This window comes from Notamacropus eugenii, chromosome 2, assembly GCF_028372415.1.
Source record: "Notamacropus eugenii isolate mMacEug1 chromosome 2, mMacEug1.pri_v2, whole genome shotgun sequence".
Lineage (NCBI taxonomy): Eukaryota > Metazoa > Chordata > Mammalia > Diprotodontia > Macropodidae > Notamacropus > Notamacropus eugenii.
The window spans coordinates 312,901,736-312,928,774 of NC_092873.1; the positions used below are offsets into that span (position 1 = coordinate 312,901,736).

The 27,039-nt window shown below is 43.5% G+C and overlaps 1 long non-coding RNA gene and 1 pseudogene across 1 annotated transcript; one reads left to right on the forward strand and one right to left on the reverse strand.

The window, feature by feature from the left end:
- Positions 1-4,543: 4,543 nt before the first annotated feature.
- LOC140523013 (uncharacterized) lies at positions 4,544-13,269 on the forward strand (annotated as a pseudogene).
- A 6,990-nt stretch (positions 13,270-20,259) lies between these two features.
- LOC140527817 (uncharacterized) lies at positions 20,260-26,827 on the reverse strand. Its single transcript, XR_011974933.1, has 3 exons — positions 24,069-26,827; positions 22,154-22,235; positions 20,260-21,422 (listed from the first exon to the last, which is right to left on the reverse strand). It is a non-coding gene; the product is annotated as an uncharacterized lncRNA (long non-coding RNA).
- Between the last annotated feature and the right edge of the window lie 212 nt (positions 26,828-27,039).

A 27,039-nucleotide genomic window follows, 5' to 3' on the forward strand; every position in this document is an offset into this window, starting at 1 on the left:
TATTTTACTCAGTTTTGCTGGGTAGGTGATTCTTGGTTTTAATCCCAGTTCCTTTGACTTCTGGAATATCCTATTCCAAGCCCTTCAATCCCTTAGTGTAGAAGCTGCCCGATCCTGTGTTATCCTGATTGTATTTCCACAATACTCGAATTGCTTCTTTCTAGCTGCTTGTAGTATTTTCTCCTTGACCTGGGAACTCTGAAATTTGGCCACAATATTCCTAGGAGTTTCTCTTTTCAGATCTCTTTCAGGAGGTGATTGGTGCATTCTTTCAATATTTATTTTACTCTCTGGTTCTAGAATATCAGGGCAGTTTTCCTTGATAATTTCATGGAAGATTATGTCTAGGCTCTTTTTTTGATCATGGCTTTCAGGTAGTCCCATAATTTTTAAATTGTCTCTCCTGGATCTATTTTCCAGGTCAGTTGTTTTTCCTATGAGATGTTTCACATTATCTTCTATTTTTTCAAACTTTTGGTTTTGTTTTCTAACTGCTTGGTTTATCTCATAGTAATTAGCTTCCCTGAACTCGTTTCTCTTTTTTACAGAACTATTTTCTTCAGTGAGCTTTTGAACCTTCTTTTCCATTTGGCTAATTCTGCTTTCTAAAGCCTTCTTCTCCTCATTGGCTTTTTGGACCTCTTTTTCTAATTGAGTTAACCTCTTTCCAAAGTTGTTATTTTCCTCAGTATTTTTTTGGTTCTCCTTTAGCAGGCTGCTGACATGCTTTTCAAGCTCTTCTATGGCCTGATCCCATTTCATATTCATTTTGGGGGTACTGGAGGCAGAGACCTTGACTTCCTCTGACAGTATGCCTCATCTGAAAGGATGGAAGGAGACACCTGTTCACCAAGAAAGTAACCTTCTATGGTCTTATTTTTTCCCCCTTTTTGGGGGCATTTTCCCAACTAGTTACTTGACTTCTGAATCCTTTGTCAAGAGGAGGGTCCTAATGCTTCTCCTTTCCCCAGTACAAGGCTGAGATTCAGATCAGCTGCTCAACTCCTCCAGGGACCTTGGGTGGGGGCAGGACTGCCACTGAGGGCTGAGGCTCAGATCAGCTGCTCAATTCCACTGGAAGCTTTAAGCTAAGCTGCCTGGACAAAGGACCCAAGCTGCTTCCTTAGCCACAGTAGCTGATTGCCTCCTGCTGCTGCTGGCACCTCTGCCACTACCTGGGGCCAGTGCTGTGGGAACCCTGTTCCCCTCTCTCCCAGCTAGGAAAGCCCTCCCACACTGACCTTTGGAGCTTTCTTTGTGGCTTGTGGGTTGAGGGATCTGGGACCCTCCTGCTGGGAATTCTGCTGTGGAGGTCTGTTCAGGTTCTGTTCCTCCCTTGTGGCCAGGGCTGGGTTCTGCTCTGCTTAGTGTCCTGTGAGAAAGACCTTTCCTGTCAGCCTTCCAGGTAACTCTTGGCTGGAAAGCTCTTTCACTCTGTTCTGTGGCTTCTGCTGCTCTAGAATTCTTTGAGAGTCATTTTTTACAGGTATTTGGGGGAAGTGCTAGAGTATATGCATCTTTCTACTCCACCATCTTGGCTCCGCCCCTCACCAGTGAAGTTTCTTGAGCAGGGGAACACCATAGTCAGACTTCACACTTATGTCCATTGAAGAAGTGAGAGGCTGGAGACAAGGAGACCAATTAGAAAGCTAATAGCCAAGGTGAGAGAGAAGAATTTCCTGAACCAGGATGGTGACCCTGGGAGAGCCTGGCAACAGAACTGGCAAGATTTGGCAACTGATTGGATGAGGATTGATTGATTGATGGATTTGTTTATTTATTGATTGATTGATATATTTTTTCCAATTATATGTAAAAACCACTTTTTAACATTTGTTTTTTAAAGTTTCTAGTTTCCAGTTCTTTCCCTCCCTCCCCACTCTCCTCACTGAGAAGGCAAATAATTTGATATGAGTTATACCTGCACAGTTATGTAAAACATATTTCTATATTATGTTGCGAAAAATAAAGAAAAGTAAAGTCAAAATAGTATGCTTCGATCTGCATCCTGACTCTCTCAGTTCTTTCTTTGGAGGGGGATAACATTTTTCATCTTAAGTCCTTCTGAATTTTCTTGGATCATTGCATTGCTGAGAAGAGATAAGTCATTCACAGGTGATCATCATTACAATGTTGCTGTTACTGTGCACAATCTTGTCCTGGTTCTGCCCACTTCATTTTGCATCAGTTCATATAAGTCTTTCTAGGTTTTTCTGAAATCAGCCTTCATGTTATTTCTTGTAACAGAATAGCATTCCATCACAATCATATACCACAACATGTTTGGTCGTTTCCTAATTGATGGGCATCCCCTCAATTTCTGATTCTTTGACACCACAAAAAGAGGTACTATTAATATTTTTGTACATAAATGTCCTTTTCCTTTTTCTTTTTTTAATTTGCTCTGGGATATAGGGCTAGTATTGCTATTACTGTGTTAAAGAATATGCATAGTTTTACAGCCCTTTGGGCATAGGAACAAACATTTACTAAGTGCCTACTCCATGCCAGGCTTTATGGTAAGTACTTTGCAAATATTATCTCAGTTGATCCTTACATTATTCTCCCTGTCAAGGAAATTGAAGCAAACAGAAGTTAAGTGACTTGCCCAAGGTCACACAGCTAGTAATATTTCTGAGATAGGATTTGGACTCTGGTCTTCCTGACTCTAGGGGCTCTATCCACTGCCCTACTTAGTTGTTAGTCTTTGAATTCTTTTTGCCCACTCCCTTCAATTTCTTGCAAGCACAAAATGAATGGGACAAAGATAGAAAGTTGACTACCAACTGTATTGGATTGGAAAACCTGGTTGTGGGGAGGACTTCAGAAATCAATATAGATTCAGAAGAGAATTCCCCTAAGAGGATCTGGAATATATTAGGTGCTTAACAAATGCTTGTTGATTAATTTCTCTGGGCCTTAGTTTCTTCCTCCATAAAATTAGTTTTTGATAAGTACTTTGGGTCCCTTTTAGGCAACAGTGGTTTAACAACCAGCTCTCCTTTAAAAATATACACATGGCTCATTTTAAAGTTTAATGTGAAATATTAACATTTTCTCCATCATTTTCTTAATTCTGGACAATCAACAAAACAATAAATTAAACCCTGATTTGTAGCATTTACAGATTTCTGAGGTGTAAAGCTTCACACTGAAAATTTAACAATTGAGTCCCTCCAGCTCAAGATGGCATATCTAATGTCCTAAGATTCTCTGAGCCTATGTTTCTTTTGTAAAATAAGGGGACAGAACTTGAAAGTTCCTGAGGTCCCATGAATCTCCCCTGTTGTAGGATTCTCTGGGCATTTTGGGGGATCTGTACCCAGGAAAGACTCCAGAACAGGGAACCAGGTTCCATATTTAACTAGTTGAGTGGCCACCTTCTTCCTCAGTTTCCCCCTCTGTAGAATGAGTGCTTGGGATTAGATGATCACTAAGGTCCTTTCCAGCTCTGAGTCTCTCTCGAGTTTCTGTCTCTGTCCTCTCTCAAAATTTGGCTCACATTTCCTATCTAAATGCCTAATTACTCAATAATAAAGAGTACTGTGCAGTCCATTGTGAGAATCAAATGAGCTAACGTATGCACTTAGCAAACCTTAAACCCATGTAAAAGCTAGCTATTATTATAATAACCACATTTACATGGCTCTGTAAGGCTTGTGGAGTCCTTTACGGAGGTACTATTATTCTCCCCATTTTGCAGCTGGGGAGATCAAGACTGATAGAAGCTGTGGTTTCTTCAGGGTCACCCAGCTGGCAGTATTTTGAGGTAGGATGGGAACACCAAGTGGGGTTCTATCCAATGCATCCTCCAGCTGTTAGCCACATTTTACAGATGGGGAAACCAAGGCTTAAAGAGGGGTGAGATGACTGGGGCGCAGGCACAAAGGCTGCAAGGCCGGGTCCTCCGTCTCCTGACTCTGCCTCCCCAGGGCACTGCATCTCTCTGCCTCAGGCCCGGGAGCTGTCCAAGGGACCTTGGCTTCCCGCAGGAGGGAGGTGTTAGCAACGAGCCTCTTCCCGCCAGCTCGGGTTCTTTTCATTTCCCGCCATTGTCTCTGCTTCCTGCTGCCCGGGCTCCCCCTCCTCGCCCCGAAGCCTCCCAGGGAGCGGTGACTCATTTCCTTTGTCCCCAGTGACCTCATCCCGGCTCCCACCCGCCGCAGCCCCTTCCAATCTCTTCCAGGTGCGCGGCTGGGCTGGGAGCTCAGCGCTTTGTCCTTTTGAGGCCCGCAGAGGGCGCCAGAGCGCAACCGGAGAATCCTCGAGCAGGACGCAGATCCTCCGCCCAGGCTGGGAGCCCACAGCGCGAAACGAAGACATAGCCTGGGACTGGTCCTCTGGTCTGATCCCCTCATTTTTACAGAGGGAGAAACTGAGGCCCAGACAGGGGAAGTGATTTGCCCCAGGTCACGCAGAATACTGACCGTCTGGATTGGAACCCAGGTCCTGTCCATGTCCAGCTTCATGTACAGCCCTGTGCCCTCTCCCACAGAGCCCGGCATCTCAGCCACCGATTACCTGTGTGACCTTGGGAGAGGGAATGTCCCTCTCTGGGTCGCCCTCGGACAAGGTAGGCTCTCAGGTTCTTGGTGAAATGAAACCAACTCGAGCTGGAGATGAACCCGGACGCTTTGGCAGCGTCTGGGGGAGGCGGGCCTTGTAGACCCCTTCTCCAAATAACGTCTTCAAAAGTGTAAAATGAACGACACATCAGAAACGAAACCAATTTCTTTGAAAGACAATTAGCGCTATATATGTATATATGTTTATGTATGTATGTGCATACACACAAAAGCATACATACATATATAAATACAAGTATGGGTATATATACATATATATGCAGCTCAGGATGAAAAGGTTGCAATCTGGGTGCCGGTGCCCCAAAGCCAGGGGATTGAGTGTTAGAGGACAGCAGGGCAGACGAGGCCCTCTTCCACTCCAGCCACAGTCCCAAGGCCAGGAAGCTCTTAGGGTGCGCTAAGACGGTCTGACCTCGCTTAGCTGGGCGGGCTTTGGAGCTGAGTACCTGGGGCTGTCAAGGCTGCTTTAGTTTCTGTGTGCTTGGCTCCCAAGGGATGAGGGGAGTGAGCTCCAGAGGTCCTGTTTCTTGGGGTGTGGCGGTGGCTCAGCGCTGGCAGGGTTTGCCCCTCCACATGCTTCTGCCTCTCGAAATACCCTGACACTCGACCTAAGTTAGAGTTCACTTGTTGGGGGGAAGGGGCGGGGCGTGGAAGATTGAGGAGTCCTCAGAAGTAAAAAGCTGAACTCTACGTGGCTCAGAAAAAGGGGAGGAGGAAGCGGAATTTGTTTGTCAACTGTTGGGGGGCAGTCAACCAATTCCTAAACCCAGGGATTCCTTCGGAACTCCAGATGTGGTGGCCAGGTCAGGATAAGAAAAATCAGAGTTGCAGGAGTGCCATCCCCACCTCAGCCCCTGCACGCAGTCTCAGGGACCTGTCCTCAGACCCTCTCACCATGCCTTCTTTTTTCTCTTTACTTCCTAGGAAATCAGCTCACCTTCCTTTCAGGGAAAGAGCTGCTAGCAGCTGAGAATCCTTAAACCCTTCCAGCTGAAGGGAATTTAAGTCAATTAAAGAGGAATGGGAGGCACAGCCCTGAATCTAGGGCTGCCCTGAAGACCCGAAACACATCAGTCTACTGCCCAGATTCTACAGAGTTGGGAGTGGGGGCTGGAGCAGAATACTGCACAAGGGGAGAAAAGAAATGGTCTCGCCAAGGTTGAGGGCCACCTTACCCTGAGTACAAACGAGACCCTTGGGGGAAAAATATTTGGAAAAAACTCAGAAATTATCCTGGATAATCTCTCCGATGAACTTTCATTGGGTTGGAATATGCTGGGGTGAAGGAAATGATGAGCTAGTTTATTTAGAGAGTCTTGGAAAGACTTGGACAGATGAAGTAAATGCTGTCCATCAGAGAAACAGAGGATAAGTAACAATAGGCAGAGTAGTCTGACATAGATGTGTTTGAATACATTTGTTTAGGTCTGTAAATATCTACAGATACTGATGTTGCCTGTATATGTATGTGTGTGTGTTCACTAGGATGCCTGGTGTGGTTGCCATGGGGAGTGGCATGGGGGCAGGGTGTAAAGAGAGCAATAAGGTAAAAAGTGCAAAGCAGAGGAAGAAAGAAAACCTCCAGGTGAGGAAAGAAAAGCCTGACAGCTTTGAATATAAGGTGTACTATTTCAGAAACAGAAATGAAAATGGAAATGGATTGATTTCAGTGGAGTGCCCTTTAGGTTCTGCTGTGAACATGTCCCTTTTATTCTTCTGTTATATTAAAGTTTCAAATAAATTCAAAAAACTGCAAAAGAAAAAAAGAGGCAACAGACACAAGTCAGTCCTCCACCAGCTCCTCAGGGGACTTTAGGCAATCCCTGTGAGTCTACACCCCCAACGAGGAAAGGAAAAAAGTGAGGGGTTCTTTCTAGTTTTCTTTTTGGATCAAAATCCCCTCTCACTCCATTCCTCGGTTACCCCCACCTATTCAGAATACAGAAAAGAAATAAGATACTCAGTATACAGGGGAAGCTGGACTAAATAGAAGTCCACCTTAGGCTTGTGTAAGACAGATAAATACAGCACACTTGAGGGCTCCTAGCACACATTCACTCTAGATTTGGTCAGACAGGAAAGACACTAAGAAGGGGTTAATAATCTGACTTTATTCTGGTCTAGTTTTCTCAGAAAAGGATTGCTGATAACAGGAGCACAAACTTCTACAGCATTCTGTAATCACACTTCTCACAGAGCCACATGAGAAGAGGGGCAACTACCCCTACATCTCATGGGGTCAATCTAGACAGGCACAACTTGTGCTTCCCTTAAACCCCCTCAAGCCTCCATGGGGGCTGGTTGAGGGAAACACAGATTCCCCCCAAGCCTTGATGGGAGCTGATTAAGGCACACACAGTATTCTAGCTTGTGCACTCAACCCTCAGGTTCCCCCCAAGCCTCAATGGGGGCCAGTGGAGGGCACATTTGTGCATTCAACCCTAAGGGTTCCCCATTCACTGTCTAATGACCACCTGCTTTATAGTCCAACAGACAAAGAAGGCACATTGCCAGCAACAGCCTCACAAGTTTACATCACCCCATCCCTGTATCTCTCTGCGCAGTCACAGCGGATGTTTATATTATTTACCATCATATAAGCATGCACAAGCATGGTAGAGATGTTTTGAATCATAACTGTAGGAACTCTTATCTAGTACCTGGGAACAGGAGATTGTTATGGCTATGGATCCTGGGAAACTGAACTGAGAAATAATAACAAAGATTCACTTTACACACACTAAAATCCACCTTAAACTAAAATTCACCTTACACTAAAATGGGGCTTGTCATCAGGGATGGGGGAGGGAGGGTAGAGGCGGGTGACCAGTACGACAAAGACAAAAGATTAAATGTTTTTCTTCTCATTTTGACTACCTTGCACATTGCAAGTGAAAAACCTCCTCAATTTTCATAGAATCAGAACGATCTCTTTTCCCTCCCATGATCCTCTCTTTTTCTTGTTTGATGGTTATCACTTTGCTTATTCCTAGATTTCGTAGGTCCTGTCATTATAAGACCCTTAAATCAACCGTCCTGGCTCAGAGTGAATGTAAATAGTAACTTTGCTGTTGGGTCAGCAACCCTGAGAGTCTGACCTCCCCAGTTCTGTGTTTGGCTTTTCTTTTTTTAATGAAAGGGGCCATCCCTGGACTCACTTCTGAAAGAAACCTATTCACTGAGTGGATGCTTTCTTACTCCAAGGGAGAATGTAAAAAGACCTTAGTGTCAAATCGGCCCGGTCTCCCACTGCATCCTGGGCCATCTGGTCTTCCTGATGGAAATCTGGCCTCTAGAAACTGGTGTCTCAGGCAGACAACCTGAATTCGCTGACTTTGCTGAGCCCTCCCTCCCTCAAATCCAATTCAATTGTAAGTCATGTCATCATCTCCCTGATGTCACGGCCCACATCGACAACGAAGGAACAAACCACATCGAACTCTTTATACCAGTCTGGCTAGGATGCCTTCTTGGCTAGTGAGAGTCTGGTCTGGAATTAAGGGCTAGTGCCATGTATCCTAGGCAAAAGGATTACTTGTCAATCATATGCCCCTTCCCGTCCCGATCCCCACCAAAGAAATCATCAAGCAATGAAAAAGTGGGATAGGGAGGGGGGTTGTGACCCCAAGAATTTCTGGAAGAGGCAGGAACGTGGACCCTACTCAAGCCACAGCAATGAGCGAAAAGGGGCAAGTCGGTGGACTTCGGATTAGGGTGAATGGGAGGCTCTTGAGGTATGCACGAAATATGAAATGAGTCTGGGAACATGAAGACCATGGTTTCTGTTAGGAGAGGCAAAGTGTCGGGTTTAGTATCTGGTAGAGACTCGAAAAAAGCGACCCAGCTACGCTGTCTTGTGGGGCTCCCAGCAGCTCGTCCTCTCTGTGGGAAATGGTGAGGCAGTCCTTGGCTGCCCCCTAGCGTTTGAAACGGTGGTTTGATGTATTTGTTCTTGTTCAGCTGCTTGCAGTCGGAAAGAGTGAAGATCTCTTGAGGACAGGCGGTGGTCATAAGGAAAACAGACTTTAGAAGGCAAGATGCGGCATTCGGGGGACAGACAGTTCACGAGAGAGAGGGAAACACACACAGAGAAAGAGACAGAGAGACTTTGGAAGAGGGGCTAGTACCTAAGGATTTCCTTGCTCTCTGGGTGACTTTTTGGGGCAATCCTTGATTCCCCCTAGCGCTTGAAACGGTGGCTCAGTATTTTCCCGTTCATCTTGGAAGGGTGAGGCTACCCCGAGTAACCCCGAACTCGTCGCAATTTCCCAGTTTGGCTGGGTGATGGGGCAAGAATCTTTCCCGTCCAAAAGGGCTAATTTGGCCCGAAGGATAGTGGGTTGGGGAGAGGGGAAAGGAAAAGGGCAGCACTCTCGCCACTTTTGGCAATGGGGAGCCAAAGCTGGAGAATGCCAAGGAGCTGAATGGAGATGGAGTAGAGCAGGAAATACTGGATCATCCCGGAGTGTATATGAAGTAGAGAAGAATGGACTGGGGGAGGGGAGAGGGGGTTCGCGAGGCCCAAGGGGGTGATGACTGCAGCGGGGAGACAGCAGACTTGTGAGAAACTGTGAAGGTCTCAAGGACAGGCAGTAGTTGTAAGTAAAACAGACTCTGCAAGTGAGAGAACTCGGGGAGGGGTGGGGTGGGGTGGGCTTTGTGGAAGGAAACTGAGAAAGTGAGAGAGACCAACAGCTACGAGTGAAATACACAGCCATTCTTACTGGGAAGGAGAGACACGCCCCCTCCTCCCAAAAAACAGACTACAGAATGCACGACTGTGTTGGTCCAGGGAGAGGCGCTTGAAAGTGGGAGGAACCAGCTACAATGCTGGAGTAGATTCTCTTCTGTTTCATCAGCAGTCAAAAAGACCAGCATAAAGGCAGTGCTGGTGGTGACAACTGAAGCTGAGGCCCAGAGGCTGCCACTGCTGAGGTCAAGGCCTTGCCATGTCATTGCCCCTGAGGTGGCAACAAAGACAACATATGAGCTGGATGTAAAAAAATGTGGCAATAGGGGTGGAGCCAAGACAGCCTGGAAGGCTGACAGAGCAGAGCACAGCTCAGCCCAGCCTTGGCTGCTTAGCAGGGACAGGCCTGGAGTAGGCCTCAGGGCACTGAAGTTACAGTTTCCAGATCCCTCAACTTCCAAATGCCAAAGGCAGCTTCAAAGGTCAGTAAGAAAGTTCTTTCACCTGTGTGAGAAGGGAATGTGGTCTGGCCCCTGTGGCCCCAGGGTGACAGCAGTTGATGCAGCACAGTGTCCATTTTAGGAGCCCTCAGCCTAAAGCCCCTGGGGGAATTGTATGGCTGATCTGAATCTCAGCCATGAGTGGTAGCCCTGGGGTGAGGAGGAGCTCTGGATGGTCTGGTGGAGCTGGTGGACGCTTTGGAGAGGATCCTGGGCAGAAAAGAGCTCTTGTGGTTTCTCTCAGACCAGAGTGCTGGTCAGGAGAGGACTAACCTCCTCTCCCTTGATTGTGCCACCTTGGAGAAACTGAGAACTTACAGGTCCCCAGACAAAGAAGTCAAGAGTCAAGTAACTGGCTGGGAAAATGCCCAAAAAAGGAAAAAAAATAAGATTATAAAAGGCTATTTTCTTGGTGAACAGGTATTTTCTTCCATTCTTTTGGATGAGGAAAATTCATACCATCAGAGGAAGACCTAAAAGTCAATGTTCCTGCATCCAAAACCTCTAAAACAAATATGCAATGGTCTCACTCCATGGAAGAGCTCAAAAAGTATTTTGAAAATCAAGTAAGAGAGGTGGAGAAAAAATTGGGAAGAGAAATGAGAGAGATGCAAGAAAATCATGAAAAATGAGTCAACAGCTTGCTAAAGGAGACCCAAAAAAATGCTGAAGAAAATAACACCTTGAAAAATAGGCTAACTCAATTGGCAAAAGAGGTCCAAAAAGCCAATGAGAAGAATGCTTTGAAAAGCAGAATTAGCCAAATGAAAAAGGAGGCTTAAAAACTCACTGAAGAAAATATTTCTTTAAAAATTAGAATGGAGCAGATGGAAATTAATGACTTTGTGAGAAGCCAAGAAATTACAAAACAAAACCAAAAGAATGAAAAAATAGAAGACAATGTGAAATATCTCACTGGAAAAACAACTGACCTGGAAAATAGATCCAGGAGAAACAATTTAAAAATTATGGGACTACCTGAAAGTTATGATAAAAAAAAAGAGCCTAGACTCATCTTTCATGAAATTATCAGGGGAAACTGCCCTGATATTCTAGAACCAGAGGGAAAAATAAATATTGAAAGAGTGCACTGATCACCTCCTGAAAGAGATCCAAAAAGAGGAACTCCTAGGTATATTGTAGTCAAATTCCAGATTTCCGAGGTCAAAGAGAAAATATTGTAATCAGCCAGAAAGAAACAATTTGAGTATTGTGGAAATACGATCAGGATAACACAGGATCTGGCAGCTTCTACATTACGGATTGTAGGGCTTGGAATATGATATTCCAGAAGTCAAAGGAACTAGGATTAAAACCAAGAATCACTTACCCATCAAAACTGAGTATAATACTTCAGGGGAAAAAATAGTCATTCAATGAAATAGAGGACTTTCAAGCATTCTTGATGAAAACACCAGAGCTAAATAGAAAATTAGCCTTTCAAACACAAGAATGAAGAGAAGCATGAAAAGGTAAACAGGAAAGAGAAATCATAAAGGACTTACTAAAGTTGAACAGTTTACATTTCTACATGGAAAGGTAATATTTGTAACTCTTGAAGCTTTTCTCAGTATTTGGGTAGTTCGTGGGATTATACACACACACACACACACACACACAGCACAAGGTGAGTTGAGTAGGAAGGGATAATATCTAAAAAAAATAAAATTAAGGGATGGGAGAGGAATATATTGGGAGGAGAAAGGGAGAAATGGAATGGGGCAAATTGTCTCTCATAAAAGAGGGAAGAAAAAGGTTTTCAACAGAGGGGAAAAGGGGGAAGGTGAGAGGGGAAAAAGTGATGCTTACTTTCATCACATTTGTCTTAAGGAGGGAATAACATACACACTCAATTTGGTATGAAAATCTATCTTACACTACAGGAAAGTAGGGGAGAAGGGGGAAAGTGGGGTGGGGGGATGATAGAAGGGAGGGCAAATAGGATGAGGGAGTAATTAGGAGTAAACACTTTTGGGGATGGACAAGGTCAAACGAGAGAATAGAATAAATGGGGGGGGGCAGGATAGGATGGAGGGAAATATAGTTAGTATTACACAACATTGCCAGGCCTAGAGGCCTGTGGGCTACCCGAGTCTTCCCTTACCTCTATCGGAGGTCTTCGGTTGGCCAAACCGGATGCTCGCATGAGAGAAAGGACGTTCCAGAGTCGAACAAGGGTTGAGCTTTATTTCAGGGTCTAGTTACAAGTGCAGGGGAATTCTTCCTTAGGAGGGAGTGAAGAATCTCCCAAGGAGGCAAAGATCTTACAATAAGAGATTGGAAGTAGAAGTATAAGTGGGGAGAGAGGGGGAGGGGAGAGAGGAGAGAGGAAAAGCGGAGCCTTCTGTCCTGTCTGCTCCGCGCCCCTCCGCCCAAGAGAACTTTCAGGCTTTCCTGATCCTACTTAAACTCTCCAGCAGCATAGTTTGCATCTGAATACCGTGCTGTTAGATAACAATAGTGTGCCCAGATCCGGGACAATCTCGAGGGCGGGGAGAGCTCTCTCCCATCACGTTTCTCACGGGAAGAGGCGGAAATACACGAGATAGCTCGGTTCACCTCGATTCCCAGTCGTTTCCTGGGGGGGGCCTCGTGAGAACTCTAAGATTTAGAAGTTCCCACCTTTACCCACCCGAGACTGTCCACCTGGAATTGAGCTTCCATCCCCAGCACAACATGACTATTATGGAAGTCTTTTGCAAAACTACACCTATATAGCCAATATTGAATTGTTTGCCCTCTCAGGGGGGATGGGTGGGGAGGGAGGAAGGGAGAGAAGTTGGAACTCAGAGTTTGAGGAAAGAATGTTGAGAATTGTTTTTGAATACAACTGGGAAATAAGAAATACAGGCAATGGGGTGTAGAAGTCTATCTTGCCTTACAAGGAAAGAGAGAAGATGGAGATAAAGGAAGGGAGGGGTGTGATAGAAGGGAGGGCAGATTGGGGGAAGGGGTAATCAGAATGCACAGTGGTTTGGGGGTGGGGAAAGGGGAGAAAATTTGGAACTCCAAATTTTGTGGAGATGAATTTTGAAAACTAAAAATAAACATTAAAAAAAGAAAAAATAAAATAAAATAGAAAATGTGGCAATCCTTTTCACCTGACTTTCAATGCCAAAAGCTTTTCTGAGTAGACCCCAAAAGAGACATAGTTTTAAATATCAGCAGCACAAGTAGTGAAGACAGTGAGAAAGAGGTGGAGGAACTCAATAAATTACAAACTTCACCAGAGAAAAATGCAAATGAGGAAGAAGAAAAGAAAAAAAAAAAAAAGGAAAAAATCCAGAAACTTAAATTGAAAAAGAAAAATATCTTCTTCATCTAGTTCTACTGAAGAAGATACTGCCAAACAAAAGAAACAGAAATCCCAGAAGCAAGAAAAGGGAGAAGAAAGCAAAACAAAGGGAAACATCACAAAAGTGAGAGGAAGAAATGAAACAAGGAAAAACATTTTTTGTCTTCTGATGGTTCAGACTCTTCTAGTAGCTACTGAGCCATCCACGCATTCTGCTGACATTTTACATTTAAGAGATTTGAACTTTCTTCAGTAATTATGCTTTATGTTAAACCCATCCCTTCCAGGCGAGCATTCCTCCATGTAGGAGGTCAATATTGTTCTTGACCTACCCAGTTTGTGACAATGAATACAAATTATCATAAATTTTAGGAGTCAGTCTTGTTAAACACATATCTCATTCATTCTTCTTAATGTTTTTCTTTGCTGTCAGCATTGCTTTAGATATTGACTGTAAAGGGTTATCACGATCAATAGAAAAACTACCTGTACAAGGAGCCTACCTGCATGTGGATGCTGTTACCAAATGTCTGGCCACCTTCCCAGGGAGCAAACTTAGGAAGTGAAATGTTTCCTTGGAAAGCAGATCTCTCCAGATAGTCAACATCTTCTCACAAACATGGCAAAATCAAGTTGTCTTATATTCTATTATGTGAGTAATAGTATATTGTGTTTACAGGACTAGGTTTTTTGTATGTTACACAGAGACAACATTGTCTTATGGGTCTTTTTTATTTCACTGAATAAATGGAATACACAGAAAAGTATTAAATGCAAAAACCTTGTTCTACATTTTACTCATGTAAAACAGTTTTAAACAACTATCTAGTGTGGGTTTTCCCTCTATTAGTTGTGGTATTTTCTTTTCTCTTTAAATACAAGCCCATTTTGAGCATTTTTTCCTGGCATTATTCCTCTACTTAAGACTTAAAGATAATATTCTGTTGATCAGTATTTATAACAGTAACATCTGTGTGTATTGTAAATGTACCACACTGGCAAATATAAAAGTGATACCTCAGATATCAACATTTGTATTCTGGGCAAAGATGGAACCTTTACCAGGATTTATCACGTGGAATATCAAAATTTTATGAAGCTTGCTTCTATTAGAGCAGTGCAAGAACACTTTTTTAAGTTTAAAATTATATGCTATAGTTGTTTCAACTAATTTTAAATGCTTTTGAAACATTTGACGTTAATTCTTGTGCTTTCTTAAGTGAACAGTTGGGACAGGAGAACGGATTTGATTTTTATTTTGTCATAAACACTAGGGAATGAATCAAGTAGTTTTAATTAAGTTGTTGATGAAGAAAGATGGAAGATCTTTACCCTGCCATTTGTGTAGAAAATAAGAGCTATAGAGTGTTAGAAATAATTTGTCTTCATTGGATAGAACCTTACTTTTTTCAAAAATAAATTATATATTTGACCACCATCAGCACTAAACTAGCAGACTTAGATAACCTAAAGAAAAAGTCCAGCAAGCAGTCCTAACAAAATGGCAGAGCATCCAAATTCTTGAAGAAAAGGGGCCATGAGGTAGAGAAGAAAAGAGCCTGAAAACAGAGAATTTGAAATTGAACACAAAGAAACAAAATACCAAGGAACGCTGGGGAAGTGATGAAAACTGTCCTGCACCTCCAGAGAAAGATCTTTGGGGAGCAAAGTGGACATTGAAGTGAACTCTTTTTCTTAATCTTCTTCTCATACCACTCTGCCCTTCCCCCAGAAGGTCTTGGTTGTTGTTCTTGATTCTCGTGTTTTGCTTTGGATTTCTTGTCTCTTTTGCACATATGGAACTTTCATCATACTGCTTGTAGTCTTCAGGGAGCAAAAACGGAGGGTTGGTTCTGCGGAGGGAGAGAATGAAGCTGGGACTTCAAACTAATGATGGTTAAAAGTTTTCTTCTACATAATGGGTAAAATAAAATGGGAAATAAATAACACATGTGGCAGAGAAAAAATGAAAAGAGGAGGATGACAAAGAAACTTTAAAAGGTTCAGTGCTCTCTTTTTTGCCATCCTCTCTCTCCCCTTTCCAAAATGCAGACAATAGGATACCCATTCTACCTGTGAGGTCAGGCAAAACATATTTCCACCTTAGTCAAGTTGCCTCAGGGAAACATCTTCCTCCTTAAACTGCGCCTTCATATCCTTTGGCCATTTATGAATAAAGCAATGTCTCAAATTCTTAGAGATTTCACAAAATTCTGTATATAAAATGATGAAACAAAACTATCACTTTTTGCAGCTGATATGATGGTATACTTGAAGAATCCTAGGAAATCAACTAAAAAGCAAGTTGAAATGATGAACAACTTTAGCAAAGTTTCAGGATATAAAATAAACCCACATAAATCATTAGCATTTCTATATATTACCAACAAAGTTCAGTATCAAGAGATAGAAAGAGAAATTTCTTTTAATATAACCATAGACAATATAAAATACTTGGGAGTCCACCTACCAAGACAAACCCAGGAATTATATGAACACAATTACAAACCACTTTTCACACTGATAAAATCAGATCTGAACAACTGGAAAAATATTAATTGCTTGTGAGAAGGCTGAGCCAATATAATAAAAATGAGAATTTTATCTGAATTAATTTACTTATTTGGTGCCATACCAAACTACCAAAAAATTATTTTGAAGAGTTTTTGATACAAGATCATAATCTGATCAACTCCCTATAAAATTTTTTCTCCATTTTCTACTTCTCTTGGCCACATTTATTTTTTACAAAGTCATTTTAATATCATGCAATGAAAATTATTCCCTTCACACTTAACTTTGGTCTCTATCTCCTGTTTCTTCATGAATTGTTCATCATGAATGAGATGAGGAGATTGTGAAGACTTTTCATAATAAAAATGTGGGGAATATTGGATTTTCTAAATAAAATTTCTCTTCCATAAGGCCTCTCTCCCTGGATACCTGAAATTCAGGTATCCAAGGCTTGTGGACGGTCAGTTGCCCCCTCCCCCTCCTCTTACCGGCTACCAGCTTTCTTTGTGAAAGTGCTGTGGGCTGTAGCTGAAACTTGGAAGTTGCTCAAATCTCCCTTTTGTTTGTTGTACTGTTGCCACATCAGCACTACCAGTTCCTGCTTCTCCCCTTCCTCTCTTTTCTAAAGTCACACCAGCAGTTAAGTTAGATGTTAGATGAGGTAATTGTGTTGGGATTAAGTGAAGATTTTCCAGGGTTTGTCTAGTATTTTGCGCTTAGGTTGTGAGCCCGCTCCCCAGCCAATGGACAGGTGGGATAGTGGGGAGGTGGGATTTTCTGCGTTAGGATATAAAAATTGTGCTTCAATTTCTGTAAGTTGCCTCCTTCCATCAGATTTCCCAACCTGGTGGAAGGATGTCCCTTTCTCGAGAATTGTAATAAATCTTTTTCTTTGTGTTCTTATTGAGAAGCCTCTTTATTTATTTAAAATTTTGAGTAAGAGTCTTTTTATCCCACACAATCATGAAGTCTGATAAGGATATCTTCTGTGATCTAATTTTCTTCTAAATTCTCCCTGTATGTCTAGGTCATGATTTCATTTGGACCTTATATTTGTACATGGTCTAGGATATTGTTCTCTGACCAATTTCGGCCATATGATGTTTCAAAACCAATTAATAAATTTTTCTGCCCAAACCTTAGGTCTTTACACTTGTCAAATACAGGCTTATGGTGTTGACTTGCTGTCATCAATTGTATGTCTTCTCTCTTTCATTAATGTGCCTTTCTATTCTTGGACAATCCCACATACTTTGGGTAATTACTGCCTTATCACACACTTTAAGATCTGGTACTGTTCAATCTCCTTCCCTTACATTTTTGTTCATTATTTCCTTTCATGTCTTTGACTCTTTTTTTTTTTCTCCAAATGAATTTAATTAGGTTTTCCTCATTTAAATTGAATGTTATATTTACTTTTTCTGAATTGTAATACATTTTACTTTTACTCACTACTTTCATTCTCAGTTTACTTAAATTTGGTTACCTTATCTTCTACCCTTACAAGGGACAAATTCCTAATTTTAGCCAAATCTCTAAAAGTCCCTACCTTATCGATTCACTGCCCCCTCCCTCCTCCCGCCCACAATCTTAATCTAGATAACCTTCTAAAAGTCACTGCCTCACTCTATTCACCAGTTTTTTCCCATCTATACAGGTTTAGAGGTTTCTCTCAACCTCTTGAGATGTATAAATGGTTTCCTCTCCAACCCAAGTAAGAGTTGGTTCCCAATGAGCAGCAGCCCTCCACTCCCACCTGCTTCCTCTGTATTAGTTCTTCCTTTCATGCCCTCTTTTCATGAGATGGTTTCCCCTTTTATCTTTTTCCTAACCCATTTTGTTTCTTAGAAACACCTCCTCATGCACAACTCAGCCCCAACCTTTCTTTCAGACTACCTTAATAATGCAAAAAGTTTGGAGTAACCCTCCTACCCTACTCCTTTTCTTGTATGTATTCATGTCTTCTCTGCTCTTTGATCCTTTCTTTTCTGTCCTATTCATTTAGTATTCTTGTGTGTGGAGATGGCATGAGGCACATCCTGGTATCCTTGAAGTTCAGCATCAATCTGGATTTGCAGGGTGAGGTTTCCAGGCCATGCTACACTTGACTGTGCATGGTTTATGATCTCAAGTGAATCCACAGGACTGAGATAGTCCATCTTCAATTTGGGGATGGAGGGGAGAGCAAAAGAAGAGGGTGGGAAAGCAGAGAGATAGTCATGTGTTCACCAGGTATTGACTGGGGTGACCACCTTGGTGTCTGGAGTGCTCATGATTTCTTCTCTTCTACTCATCTGTACCAAGGGTGAGAGTGGGAAGAAAAGAGGATGGAGGACCCCTACTTGGAAGATCTGCAGTTCCACAGCTTGCTTTCTCCCCTTCCCCACTTTCAGCCTCAGGGAATCCCCCAAGAGCTTTGATGTCCCTCCAAACTAGCCCCCATTCCACTATGGCCTGCCCCACAAGGTCGATACAATTACTTCCCATATTGGGTCAGAAGCCTGATGATTGTTCTGATTTACAAGAGTGACTCCATGAGGAAGGCATCCTTTCCTTCTAAGGGAGCCCCATTGCAGACAAACCCCAGCAGGAAAAGGACAATTCCTTCTTTCTCTGTGATCCTTGTTCAATCGACTGTTTCATTTCTCTAGCCTCCAAAATCCCTCTCTCCTTTCTGTCCCCTGGTCCTGCAGCCACTATGACTACTGCCCCTGGTCTATACAAGGGGACATCAAATCAGATCTAAGTATGGACATCCCTTTCCTTCAGGGACATGGGGCTGAGCTGGAATTGTGTCTACAGGACAGGCTGCTGCCATCCAATCAGAAACATGCAGCTCCCAGGGCCTGAGGATGTCTAGCCAGGAGAAGAGCATCAAGCCCCCCACCCCAACCCAGCAGCCTGTTGCTCCCTCTCTTGGGAGGGTTCAGGCAGAGCTCAAAAGAGAAGCAAAGCCTCGTCCTGACAGCTTCCTTGTCTCTAGGCTGAAAGTCACTCAACCAACCCTCTTTCTAGCCATTCCTTCCAAATAGCTGGCCCTCTCTTCCCCTACCAGTCACTTAGTCCAACATTCCCAGGACTAGTCTGACTATAGCAAATTATACTGGCACACACAGGTTAACAGAAAGTCAAGAAGCCCCCTGAGGGAATAATAAGTTAATGGTACCCTACCTAATCTGGCCCTCCTTCAGCAGGAAGGAAAGGGGAGGAGGAAAGAGAAAGGAAAGGAGAAAGAGATTCCAGTAGGAATGAGGAAGAAGGAAGGAAAGAAAGAAGGCAAGGAAGAAAAAGGCTTTCCCACCCACCAGACATATTGATACCCTCTCAACTACAGACAACCACAGAAACATACATACACATACACACACACACACACACACACACACAAGACACAGAGTAAGCATAGGCAATAGAGAGCTGCCTTATTTCTGTTGCTCCTCCTGCTGCTGCTACTGATTTCTGGATGGAGATCAAAGCAGAAGGAGAGGAAAGAGTCCTGAAGGACAGGGATGGGCCTTGGTTGGATAGGCTACTCTCCAGCTTCCAAAACCCATCTATGCAGGAATTTGCCCCAAAATATGGAACCAAGCAGCCACATACCCACTGAACTCCTAGGCAGGCCTGACTGGGACCTGATGAGGAGTGGTGTACAAGAGCTAGAGACAGAAAGGAAAGGATATTGGTGAATGTTTAGACGAGGGGCAAAGGACCAATTCCCATTGCCAGGAAGAAAACTTGTCTCACTCTGGGTGGCTGCTAAGAGTAGCTGGGCAGTTAGGCAGGGAGGCAAGCAGACCATCTACCATGGGATGAGGGAAACAAGGAGAAAGGAGGAAGGGGATAAAAGGAAAATAGAGGGAAGACTTCAATGCCACAAAGGAATCTGAGATCTTTGGTTAAAGAATGAATTGAGGATGTAGAGGTGAACCTTGAAAAGCCTGGTATCCTCTGGATGTCATCTCTGGACAGAAATGTTACCGAGGTCTCACCTTTTACATGCCTCCTGTGTGTGTGTGTGTGTGTGTGTGTGTGTGTGTGTGTGTGTGTGTGCCTTTGTGTTTGGAGGGCACAGCAGAATGATTTCCTTAAGTACCTTCATGATGGTATGAGGGAAAAGGAAAAGAAAATTTTAAATTTTTAAAAAATTTTTATTTATTTATTTTTAGATTTTGACATTTTGAGTTCCAATTTTTCTCCCCATCTCTCCCCTCCCCCCACCTCATAATACCTTGTATTCTAATTACTCCTTCCCTCAATGTACCCTCCCTTCTATCACACCCCGCCCTTCCCTTATCCCCATCTTCTCTCTTGTAGGGCAAGATAAATTTCTATACCCCCATTACCTGTATTTCTTATTTCCCAATTATATACAATAATAATTCTCAACATTTGTTTCTAATACTTTGAATTCCATCTTCTCTCCCTTCCTCCCTCCCTATCCCCAATGAGAAGGCAAGCAATGCAATACAGGCTATATATGTGTCGTTTTGCAAAAGACTTCCATAATAATCATGTTGTGTAATACTAACTATGTTGCCCTCTATCCTACCCTGTCCCCCCCTTCTTTTATTCTCTCATTTGACCTTGTCCCTTCCCAAAAGTGTTTACTTCTAGTTACTCCCTTCCCCCATTTGCCCTCCCTTCTATCATCCCCCTCACCCCACTTGTCCCCTTCTCGTCTACTTTCCCGTAGTGTAAGATAGATTTTCATACCAAATTTAGTGAGCATGTTATTCCATCCTTAAGCCAAATGTGAAGAGAGTAAGCTTCACTTTTCCCCTCTCACCTTCTCCTTTTTCTCCTCCATTGAACAGGATTTTTCTTATCTCTTTTATGAGTTACAGCCTGCCCCATTCCATTTCTCCCTTTCTCCTCCCAGTATTTTCCTCCCTCACCCCTCAGCTTCCCGTGAGATAGACCTTCCCTGTTGGCCTTCCAGGTTACCTTTGGCTGGAAATCTCTTTCACTCTATTGTTCTGTGGCTTCTGCTGCTCTAGAATTTGTAAAAGAGTCATTTTTTACAGGTATTTTGTGAGCTGTGGGGGAAGTGCTAAAGTATATTCATCTTTCTAGTCTGCCATCTTGGCTCTGCCCACAATTTAAAATTTTTGAGAAAGGGGGGGTTCAAGGGAGAAAGAGAAGAAAAATAAAAGGAAGAAGAATTCAATGAAACCAAAGGCTTTGGATTCCTTGGCTTACTCTAGCAATGGGGATGAGAGGATGGATGCTGGAGGTAACCTGAGGGGACAATCGTGACAGAATGAATGAACACAGAATAGAAAAGGATTCCTAATGGCAAGAGGGAGAGAAAAAGCAGGCATGAAACAGGACATTAAGTTCCTTCATCTTGGCTCCACTGCCTGCCTGCCTGCTTCCATGCAGGCATACACAAACAATTTTCTTTGGCATGCCAATCCTCCAAAATTCAGTTACCATGCCTGGGTCTAGCCTGTTCTAATGAAGAGGGCATACAACCATCAGGAATCTACAGTTCCAAATCTAGCCAGTTCCTAGGAGGCATCCTTTACAACTAGTATGTGCATTGGTTTCTTGGGGAAAGGGAGGCAGCACCTCCATTTACACCATTCTGCAGTTCCCAAAGGATCCTAGCCTCCTGTGACCCTCCAGAGGATCTGACCCTTGAAAACAGGGGCAGTTAGGTGATGCAGTGGATAGAGCAGTGGCGCAGGAGTCAGGAGGACCTGAGTTCAAATCTCACCTCAGATACTTGACATTCATTAGCTGTGTGACCTTGGGCAAGTCACTTAACCTCTTGCCTCATACTGGGTCAACTCCAGTCATCCTGATGAATATCTGGTCACTGGATTCAGATGGCTCTGGAAGAGAAGTGAGGCTGGTGACCTGCACAGCTCTCCCTCACTCAAAACAAAGTCAAATGAAAGTCATGTCATTATTTCTCTGATGGCATGGTCTTCTTTGGCAATGAAGGACACACACACACCCCTGAAAAGAGTAAACTTCAGTCCTTCATTATTGAAATGAAATCTCTAGGGCAGGTTGAATGAAAGGAATAGGGTCAAGAGAATGTTGATGGGGATGAAATCTGTCCAACCTACAATCCGAGACAAGGAGGCACAGCTTAGAGATAACGGCAGTTGCTTAATGGGTCCCTGAGCCCCACTAAAGAAGTGGACCTCAGATCTTTCTCTAGTTCTGAGAACCCCTGCCCTCTCACAGCCCAACTGGTGGAGAGTTTGACACCTGATTTGACAATCTAGAGATTGGTTACTCAGATATTCTAAGTTCAATGTACAAAATACAGAATTCCATAGGTTGATATAAGGCTCATAAGCTCAAAGAAAGAAAAATGAGATGTCAGCAGGGATGGGTGAAGCAAGCAAAATCTCCAAGACTAGATAGTCACAAAATTAATGGGCTCCTCCTATGAAAATCTAGATTACTATGGGAACTAGACAAGGGATGGATAAACACATTACTTCCTCTTGTACCTGTTATCAGGTTATTGACTAATATGGATTACTAAATGATTGGATTCAAAGAATTACTAACAATCAATATCCTTTGAAAATTTCAGGAACCAACTTACTGATTCAAGTTAGAGAAGGGGTCCTCAATGAATCATCTCTCAAATGCTGTATACAGGGACAGCAATAGTATTGGAAGACCACCTGGGAATGACAAAGTTATTAAGAATAATAGGAAAATTCAGGTCGATTGGCAGAGACTTAGCAATGAAAAAGACCATCCACCTCTAGATTAAGAACTCACATATGGAAGTACATAGCATATGGATCTCTCTCTCTCTCTCTCTCTCTCTCCCCCTTTTTCTCTCTCTTTCCATATATGCACATGTGCAAACATATGTAGATACACAAGCAAATACAAACACATATCTATATATAATGTTAGTATCAAATGTGATGCTGGAAGGGAGGAAGACCAGTGCAAACTCAAAATGGAATGAAGAAAAATCATTCAAATGTCCTAAAAATTCCTAGAATCTGCAGGGCTTTTTTTTTTTTTAAATAGAGGAATGGTCTGCTTCTATAAGAAAGGGAAGCAAAAAATGTTAAATAACAACAGCAAGAGTAACAAGGAAAAATTCTGGCACAACTCAAGGAGAAATTATGAATGAGAAAATTAGGCATAATTAAATACAGAATACAAGGACAACTTTCTCCTCTTGAATCCAATGGACTGATAAATTTAATGGCATTTAAGGACACAACTAGAGCCCACACAACAGAGCCTCATCCCATGGCACTCACATTTAGAGGGCACAAAAATTAGACAAACAATGATACAGTGTAGTGGTTAGAAGGGTAACCTTGGAGTCAGGAAAATCTGGGTACAAATTATGCTTCTGGCTGTGTGATCATGGCTAAGTCACTACATCTACTTGTGACTCAAACAACTCTCTTGGATAATGATACAGATATATTGATACAGATAATTGAACATATGCAATAGAGGTAATTGTCAATCTAATTTCTTGGGTGCCTACTATGTTCCAGGCACTGAGCTGGGCCCTGGTGATGCAGGAAGATGTACAGGATGGTCTTACTGCCAAGGAGCTCTCAATCTAATGCGGGAAACAACATGCAAACAAATATATACAAATCGAGCTATATACAGGATAGACAGGAAATAATTAAGAGGGAAGTCACTGAAATTAAGACTAGAATTTCTCCCACTGATGCAGTCACAACTCCATATCTTCCACAATCGCATCCTCAGAATTATTTAACACAGTCCTTCCTTCAGTATTGTAAAGCCACTACGGTAACATACTCCTCCTCCTCTTGCCTACTTTCATTTATTTTAATTACATCTTGGGCTATTTTGTAGTAGGAATTAGAAAACAACTTTGAAAGTATATGATTCCTACACTGTCACTGACTCTAATCTGTCCTTTGAGGCTTACTACAAGCCTCAAATTTACAGAAATGTTGATACCCTGGACAATTAAGTTGTGTTAAAAAAAACAAACAAACCTAGGCAATTGTGTTGTGTTTTTTAAATTTTTGGATGTGTTTGGATGCTGGTGTTTTTCATTTCCAATGTCAGGAGAATTTTATGTATGCTAGGAAAAATTTTTTGATAAACTATGTAAGTAATTGTCTTCAAAAAAAAAAAAAAAGGATATCAGAGCTGCAAGATGTCTAACCGAATTAGCACGGAAAGCTGTTTGATGGGAAAAATGTGTTTATGGAGACTGAGTTTTCTGAAGGAGAGGGGAGAAAAAAAGGATCACCCGCATGCCCCTAGTCTCTCCCCAGAAGGACCACGGGATGCTTCCACCGCCCCCATCAACCCCTGCCCTTTCCAGGTTTCTGTCCTCCCACTATGCCAGACAGAGCTCTGCATTTGCTGGAGGAAACAGAGTAGACGGGGGAGAAGAGGAAGAGGCCTCGGTGTCCCTTTCAGCCCTGGTAAGGGGTGGATTGTTAGGAAGGGCTGGCAGGGGTGTGTGGGGGTTGTGTTTGCCTGACGGCTCTTACCTATTCCAAGGTACCTGCAAACTTGGCCAGCCCATTGGGATCTTCCTTGTTCTGTAACAACTCCCGATGAAATGGTTCCAGTTTGGGTGCCGGAGATCCAAAGCCAGGGGGTGAAATGTTAGAGGACTGCAGAGCAGCCGAGGTCCTCTTTTTGTGCAGCCACAGTCTCAAGACCAGGAAGCAGTTAGGGTGCTCTAACTTAGCTCGGCGGGCTTTAGAGCTGAGGACCTGGGGCTGCCAAGGCTGGTTCAGCTTCTTTGGACGTGGCTCCAAAGGGATGAGGGGAATGGGCTCCAGTGGTCCTGTTCCTTGGGGTGCGGCACCAGCTTAGAGCCGGCAGTTTGCCCCCTCCACAGGACTCTGCCTCTTGAAATACACTGACACTTGACCTGACTTAGAGGTATCCTGCAGGGGAGGGAGAGGGCTTAGAACCTTGAGGAGTCCACAGAAGTGGAGAGCCGAGCTCTACCTGGCTGAAGAAAATCGAAGGAGGGAGGCAGCATTTGGTTGTCAGCTGTTGGGGGGTTCAACCAATTCCAAAACAAGGAATTCCATCAGGACGCAAGACGTGGTGGTCGGGCCGGGTGAAGACAAATCAGAGTCCCCGGAGCGCCAGCCCCACCCCAACTCCTACAAGCAATCTCAGGGACTTTCCCCCAGACCCTCTCACACTGCCGTTTTTTTCTTCTTCTTAGCAAATCAGTTCACCTTCCTTCCTGGGAGAGAGCAGCTAGCAGCTGACAGTCTGTAAACCCTTCCAACTGCCGGGAATTGAGGTCAATTAAACAGGAAGCGGAGGCACTGCCCGAATCCCCATACCCCACCAGCCTACTGCCCAGCTGTCATCGAGTTGGGGTTGGAGGCTTGGACAGTTTGGATAAGAGTCACAAAGGAAGTGGTCTGGCCATGGTCGAGGACCACCTTTCCCTGAAAACGAGAAAGATCCGTGGGAGTAAAAAAAAAAAAATCTTTTCTGGGCAGTCTCTCAGACGGACCGTCAATGGTTTGGAATAATGCTGTGGTGAAGCAAAATTCATTTGGACAGATGTGGAAACACTTGTATAGATGAAATGATCTGCTGTCCACCTTGAGAGAAAGGGAGAAGACAAGTTGCAATAGGGAGAGCCGTTTTATATGCATGTGTTTTCTATGTATCTGTGTATATATGTGTAGCTTTGGAGATATATACTCTTACCAATCAGAGCCTGTGGATGTCTGTCTCCGATCTCAATAGAAGGTCTGCTCTAGGTATGGGGTGGGGGAGAAATAAAGTACAAAACGCACAACAGCGGGAATGGAAAATCTACAAGTTAGAAAAGTTGGACAGCTTTAAATACGATGTGTGCTATGGAATATGTAGGTTTTCTTGAAATGCAAATTCATTGATTTAAGGTGAGGACCCTTTAGGTTCTGCTCTGTATGTGTCCATTTTTTCCTCTTCTAATTTTAAATTAAAGATTCAAATAAATTCAAACCTTTGAAAAGAAAAAGAAAGCGCCACGAAGACACAAGCCAGTCCTTGGATAGCTTATCAGTATAGTTTGGGCAATCCCTGGGAGTCACCACCCTCAGTGCGGAAAGAAAAAGTGACTTGTTCTTTCTACTTTACTTTTTGGCTCTAAATCCTCGCCCTACCTCTGTTGCTGTCTGCTGCCCCTGTTCGGAAGGTAGAAAAGAAATAAGATACTCAGTACACAAGAGAAGAAGAGATAAACAGAAGTCCACTTTAGGTTTGTTATCAGGAGTGAGGGAGGGAGGGCGAATCAGATTGACCAGAGCAAGAGAGACAAAAGATTCCTTCCCTCTGTTCTTGTCTGGACTACATTGTGTATGCCACGGGCAAAACCTCTTCAATTTCTTGGGATCCGAATGGTCTCTTTTTCACTCTTGTGATGCTCTTTTTTCTTGTTCGGTGGTCAACACTTTCCTTGTTCCTAGGTCTCACAGGCTGCCTTTTGCTGAATTCCTTGCCTGGCCTTAGAGGATCCTGAAATCATCCCTCCTGGCTCAGAGTGAATGTTAATAGCAACCATTTATCTTTGAACCAGCTACCCTCAGTGTCTTTCCCTCCAGGTTTGATTTTTTTTTTTTTAATTAAAGGGGCCATCCCTGGACTCACTTCTTAAAAAGGACTCTTCACTGCATGGGCATTGCCTGGCTCCAAAGGAGAACTTGGAAAGACCTTAGCTTCCAAAAGGCCCAAGTCTCCCACTGCATCCTAGGCCATCTCAAGTCCTCCTGACAGATACATGGCCTCTGGACCCAGGTGACTCTAGGGAACAAAGTGAGTCTGATGACCTTGCTCAGCCCTCCCTCCTTCAAATCCAATTCAATTGGAAGTCCCTCATCTCCCTGATGTCATGGTGCACAAGGAGAACCAAGGAACAAACCTCACAGAGACTCTGTGTGGCTACTATGTCTTCCTGTCTAGCCTCATACACAAGGCAAAAGGATTCTCTGTCAATCCTCTGAGCCTTGCTGTCCCAATTCCTCTGAATGCAATCATCAACAACTTAATAGTGGAATGGGAAGCCTATGGTGACCTGAGAAGTTCTGGAAAAGGCAGGAATGTGGGCACGACTCGAGCCAACCAATGAGCGTCCGGGGGCAAATCGTGGACGTTGGTTTACGGTGAATTGGAGGCTCTTGGACTCTGCACCGGCTGTTGCCTGTAGCTGGGAACATGAAGACCTTGGCTTCTTTTGGGAGAGGAGAAATGTCCGATTAAGTCTCTGGAAGAGATTCGCAAAAAGCCACCCAGCAATGCCGCCTCGTGGGACTCCCAGAGCATTACCCTCTCTCAGGGCGGCCTACTGGGGCAGTCCTTGTCTGCCCCCTAGCGCTTGAAACGACTGTTGGGTGACTTCCCGTTCCCGTTGGGTGTCTTGCTGGGGTCCTGCTAGCTGGAGTACTCTGAACTCGACGCCATTTCCCATTTCGACCCCGAGACCTGGCCGGTATCTTTTTTGAT